General features: G+C 34.6%; 1 long non-coding RNA gene across 1 annotated transcript; it reads left to right on the top strand.

Annotated features, from left to right (window-relative positions):
- Nucleotides 1–572: 572 nt before the first annotated feature.
- On the top strand, nucleotides 573–902 carry LOC109582271 (uncharacterized). Its single transcript, XR_002185005.1, has 3 exons — nucleotides 573–640; nucleotides 687–802; nucleotides 854–902. It is a non-coding gene; the product is annotated as an uncharacterized LOC109582271 (long non-coding RNA).
- The last annotated feature ends 5,184 nt before the right edge of the window (nucleotides 903–6,086 follow it).

Raw genomic sequence — 6,086 nt, 5'->3', positions numbered from 1 at the left:
CCATCAATGCTGTGTGCATTATTAAAGGGTAACTGAAATGATTTTTTGACCCCCTCTTTTTATTGCCCCAATACAAAGTATTGTATTTTTTACTCCTTATTCTTGAGTTTCATTTGCAAAATTCGAATCAGTGCTGAGATATAATGCTTCAAAGTCAAGCTTTTTACTTCCTGCCATTTTACTTCCTGTTTGTGGGCGTGGTCACGTGTGACATCATTTGGGGCATATGCAATTGCAGCAGTGCATGCAGTGTACAGCAACTTTTAGTCTTTTACTTTCTTGAACATGCCTAAGAGATGTGTAGCAGCTGGATGCAACAACACTGTGGAAAATGGTGTTAGTGTTTATACTTTTCCTAAAGATGAGGCATTGAAGAAGAAGTGGATAGACCAGGTCAAAAGAACAAGGGATTGCTGGACAGTCTGCTACAGTAAACTCAGTTCTCTGCAGTGAGCATTTTACTGAAGATTCTTTCGAGGAGAGCTATAATTTACATAAGTCTTTTGGTCTGAAAAAGTACAAAATGCTTAAAAAGGGCGCAGTACCAACTATTTTTAAAAGAAAGGCAGAAGAAAATGTTGGAAGTGTGCCAGTGTCCAAGAGACCAAGATCAGCTTATAAGAAAAGGGAACAAAAGAGAGTAAGTCAAAAGAATTTAAGTTTAGAAATGATTCAAATTTCATTAGATTATAGCGAACTTGATGACAAAAGACAATACAGAGCCAGAAGCCCTCATGGACACAATCACTGTTTCTTCAGATACTTGTGATGTAGGAACTGAACCGGAGCCGATTTTAACACAGTAAAATACAACTGCATAGTAAATATAAGTTATAAATACCTGAAATTGTAGATGTGCCAGCACTCAAATAGAAATTTTGCATAGAAATGCAAAAACTCAGACTACTCCTAAGTTAACAAAATCGAAAGGTATTGCAGCATTTCAATATACAAATTACTGTATTATCATTGCATCTAGGCTGTCAAACAACAACTACTTTCTACAAAGATGTTGGTATACAGTGTAGTTTGTTAATGCCAGAGCCTTGTGAGAGCTTTGACAGTGATGTATATGAATCCCTTGATGATGATGATGATGTTCAAGATAAAAGTATTAATTATGAAGGCATAAATCATGTAAAAGAAATGGATGCCAATGATAAAAGGCATGTAAAAGACTAAACAGTTAACACTTTATCGTTATAATTATCTTTCAGCTTTAAGAACCAGATAAAGTACATAGTTTTCGAATGTGCTCTGCTCACTCTTTTCCAGTTTTGTATCAAATGCCAACTGCCCACTCCATCAATTACTAAACTGGTCAATGGGACGTTCATAAGAATAAAGCAGTGGTGTCAGAACTGTGAGGCTGAAAGGATTTGGGACAGTCAGCCTTTTATTAATAATATTCCTGCTGGTAATTTGCTGTTGTCTTCAGCCATTCTGCTAACTGGTTCTCTTCCTGAACAGTCACTTCGTGTATTGCAAACAGTTGGGTGTGCATCCATTACTTCTAGAACTTACTTTAATCATCAACGCTGGTTTTTATTCCCAGCAATTTCCAAGACATGGAACATGTATCATGAAGCTCTTGTGGCAATGCTGCAGTCAGACAACGCTACACTTGTACTTGGAGGTGATGGGAGAGCTGACAGTCCCGGTCATTCAGCCAAGTATGGGACATATACACTGATGGAGCTATCCCATAACATTATTCTTGACTTACAACTTGTACAGGTAGTAGTAACTCTGAAAATTTTAATATATTTCCAATTTTCTATTCATACAGAGTAATGAAGTAGGTGGGAGTTACTATATGGAACTGGAAGGGCTGAAGCGAGGAATTAGGGAATTAGAACAATATGGATTGACAATAGGAACATTAGTAACTGATCGGCATGTACAAATTGCTAAATGGGTTAGGGATGAGTTACCATCAACAATGCATCATTTTGACGTGTGGCATTTGGCAAAAGGTTAGTTATATATATACACATGTACACAACCAATTATAGAGATTCATTACTTTTTAAAGGGTTACGTAAAAAATTAAATGCAATTGCTAAGTTAAAAGATTGTGAAATAGTAGGAGAATGGACACAGAGCATAGTGAATCATTTTTACTGGTGTGCTATGTCAAGCAGTGGTTCTAGCTCAAATGAAGAAATGATTCGGTCAAAATGGTTATCACTATCTAACCATATTCATAACAAACACACACATAAAGGCATTTTTAAAAAGTGTGCTCATAAATCTTTAAATCAAAACAGGAGAAAGAAGAAGTGGTTCAAACTAGGTATATATTATGTTTTCTACAAATGAATATAATGTGTTAAAATATTGATACATCTTTGTAGGCACTAAAAGCAGTGAGAAAGTAACTGATCTTATCACTAATGCCAGATTTTGCAATGCTGTCTGTAAAATGTCTCCTTCATATCAAACTTCATGTCTGGAGGCTTTCCACAGTGTTGTCAATCAATTTGCACCCAAATCAGTTGCCTTTTCATATGAAGGAATGCTTGCAAGGTTGGTAAAAATTTAGAATTACACCAACTATTTTTTATCGACTTAATATTAAGATTGCAGTTGGCTGCACTTCACTTCAATGAGAATTGCAATAAGAAACAAGCAAGAGACAAACAAGGAACTCTTAGGTACTCATTGTCTTATCCCAAGTACAAGAAAGGCGGGCACTTTATCAGGCAGATTAAAGCATCTTCTGCATATGGTAATAATATTATATAATTTAAAAAGTACAATGTTGACTTGAAATATTTATTCCTACAGATTACGTTAGTGAATTGATTGATAGTATAATAAAAGAAGCTATTGAAGGAAACCAGAATCAGTCAAAGAAAGTACATGTACCTCCACCTCTATGTCATTCATATGAGCGCCCTCTGAAATCAAAGGCTATTACTGATCATAAGAGTAGATTTTCTTTAATGTCACTTAAAAAAAGGAAATAAATAGTATTAATTCATTAAGGGGGTTCAAGAAATCCAGTATATGGTACATTTGTATCATTAGGAAATGCTTTGCGTATTGCAGTTACAACACCAACGTGTGAATTGTCGATAGGCTATGTACCTTAGTTTTCTAATATAACGATAATTTTGACAGATTTAATTTATACACTACTTACTGATTTTGCCCATGTTGTAGTCCATACTGTTGGCGATACTGAAAATATGCTGTTTGTAAAACCCAAACATCTAAACAAACTGTATTAAATCCAGGATGCTCTGTGATGCATTGCATTGCTACTGTGGTCATCCTAATTTTATTTACAACTTGAGCTACTTCTTGGCAGCAAAGGCACTCCTGAGATGTTGGCATGATAATACAACAAGAACATTGGCACCTAAGAATTATAAAACCTGAAAGGTGTCATATATGGTATGCATGCCTGATGTACCAAGCAGTATCTTGCAGCCTTGTTTCATCATCATCTTCACTAGAGTCAGAAGACTCACTTGTGGATGGCTGAAACTGGTATGGCTGTATTCCATAATCATCTTGTTCATCTGACAATGATTCATCCTCATGAGATGCTGCTTGTAGACTTGCCATGCTTTGCCCCAAATGATGTCACACGTGACCGCGCCCACAAACAGGAAGTAAAATGGCAGGAAGTAAAAAACTTGACTTTGAAGCATTATATCTCAGCACTGATTCGAATTTTGCAAATGAAACTTGAGAATAAGCAGTAAAAAATGCAATACTTTGTATTGAGGCAATAAAAAAGGGGGGGGTCAAAAATCATTTCAGTTACCCTTTAAGTTAATGCTTGCCGGCTGATGTAGCACATTGGAATGATGCTGCCATCAATGCTGTGCGCATAATAAATGCTTGCCAGCTGATGTTGCGCATATTTTATTGATGATTGTTGTAACATGTGCATGTTCTCATTAACAAAAACATATTGTTTACACATTGGAAATTCTTCATGTACACAATGTTATTATTTATTAAGCAGGTCAAGAAAGTATCTTAACTGAGGATAGCATTAGTAAGCAATATTACATGTATGTCTAAAATACATGCATGCACATATATGTATCATCCAATCAGGAACATTGTAGATGCTACCATTATCATTATTAGTTAGTACATGTATGTCACATTCACAATTTATACAGGTACATGTACTTACTTGGCACAAGGACTACAATGTGGTGCTAAAGAGTGAGATCAGACTTAGAATGAGACTGAAAAGTGAAGCAGATGTTCCTCTATGTGAGCACCTGTATCTTGTTGGTAGTTTGTTATGTATGATTGTGACAAAAATAAGGTATATCACGCATATATACATGTATATGTTTAGAATAGTGTACATGTAGTGGATTATTGATGCATTTATTGTGCTTGTAGTGTTTGATGATTATCATGCATGAATTGCATCCTTTTATAGTTTGTTGTATAATCGAGTTACAAGGAATACAAAAGTTTTATGTGATTGGTAATAAAGTTTGTTCACCATTACTGTTTGTACTATTGTTATTATTAGCCCGTGTGTTTATATTGCTTGCGTTTGATGTGTTTCTGTTACTATGCTTTACAGGTATTGACAGCTGGAAAGGATTTGATTTAAAAAGATTGCTTGACATACTTAATTTGAACTGTAATTGAAGTTATTTTAGATTGTCTTGTTGTGAGATGACGGCCAAAAGATTCTTTAGCTGTTTGCTAACGGGGAATACAAAAGTTCCATGTGATTGGTAATAAAGTTTGTTCACCATTATTGTTTGTACTATTGTTATGATTAGCCCGTGTGTTTACATTGCTTGCATTTGATGTGTTTCTGTTACTATGCTTTACAGGTATCCTTCTTGTGTCTTTCATTCAGTGTAATCAACTGATCTTCAAGAATTTCTTTAAGATAACAAGGAGCAGGGAATCCCACTTTAATGTATTGAAGTAATGGATGAATAAATATTGAATTATAGAAACAGTGTGCTGCTTGACTCCATGAAGGCTGGAATGAATTATTAAGAGACAAACAATTTATATCCAATAGCTTGATTGTTTTATGTACCTGAAGCATGTTTGTAACATCAGGAAGTAGGTGTTCAAAAAATAGTGCTGTCATTTTTGTTTTCTTTTCTTCTTGAGCAGCTTGACTCCATCGATTGCTTGACATACTTAATTTGAACTGTAATTGAAGTTCTTTTAGATTGTCTTTTTGTGAGATGACGGCAAAAAGATTCTTTAGCTGTTTGCTAACATAAAGTTTGTTTACCATTTCTGTTTGTACTATTGTTATTATTAGCCTGTGTGTTTACATTGCTTGTGTTTGATGTGTTTCTGTTACTATGCTTTACAGCTTTACAGGTATTGACAGCTGGAAAGGATTTGATGAGTCAGCAATACTTTTACTTGATATTGGAATGTGCAATTACTGCAATATAATTAAAGGCTATTCTGGTTTTAGATTCATGTAACTAAATTAATTTCTTTTTACATGTAGCTAAATTTTTTGTTGTAGGTCCTTGATCATTAGTTTATCACATTGCAGGAGGCAACAGTTTTTAGCCTTATTGGTTTCACATCATTGTAGTCTCAGCAATGGATTATGTAGCAAGATTGTATATTGTGTGATTACAAAGTGTCTTATGTATTTTGTAATAGGTAATGGTTCAATGTTACATCTATATTCTTTTAATGGTTATGTCATGAACTGTGGCCACCGTAAGTAGTGTAAATGATGTATTATTAATATGTATGTATCTATTATTGTAGGAAGGTGGAATCTAAAGGTATTAAAGCAGTTTGCCTTGCTGAGCAATTCATCATTTTGAATATTTTACTATTGTATTTTTGATTTTGCTTTTTGCGCTGTAAAATAATTGACTTTTTTGTTATTAAAATACTATTTATAATAGAAAAGTTTAAGTTAATAAAAGTTATTGTTTTTGGTAATGTTTCCTCCACCCCTTCTGCCACTGCCAGCGCCACGGCCTCTTGGTCCTCTGGGTAAGTTCATGTACTAAAATGGAAAGAGATTATATATATAATAAAGTATTGTCAAACCTTACGATTTGCCTATTGAAGCTCCTGAGTTGCCTCAGAACAAGCAGCCT

The sequence above is a fragment of the Amphimedon queenslandica genome, unplaced genomic scaffold, assembly GCF_000090795.2.
Source record: "Amphimedon queenslandica unplaced genomic scaffold, v1.1 AMPQUscaffold_13393, whole genome shotgun sequence".
NCBI lineage: Eukaryota > Metazoa > Porifera > Demospongiae > Haplosclerida > Niphatidae > Amphimedon > Amphimedon queenslandica.
Note: the sequence above shows the minus strand (reverse complement) of the source record. Positions and strands in the feature narration are given on the sequence as shown.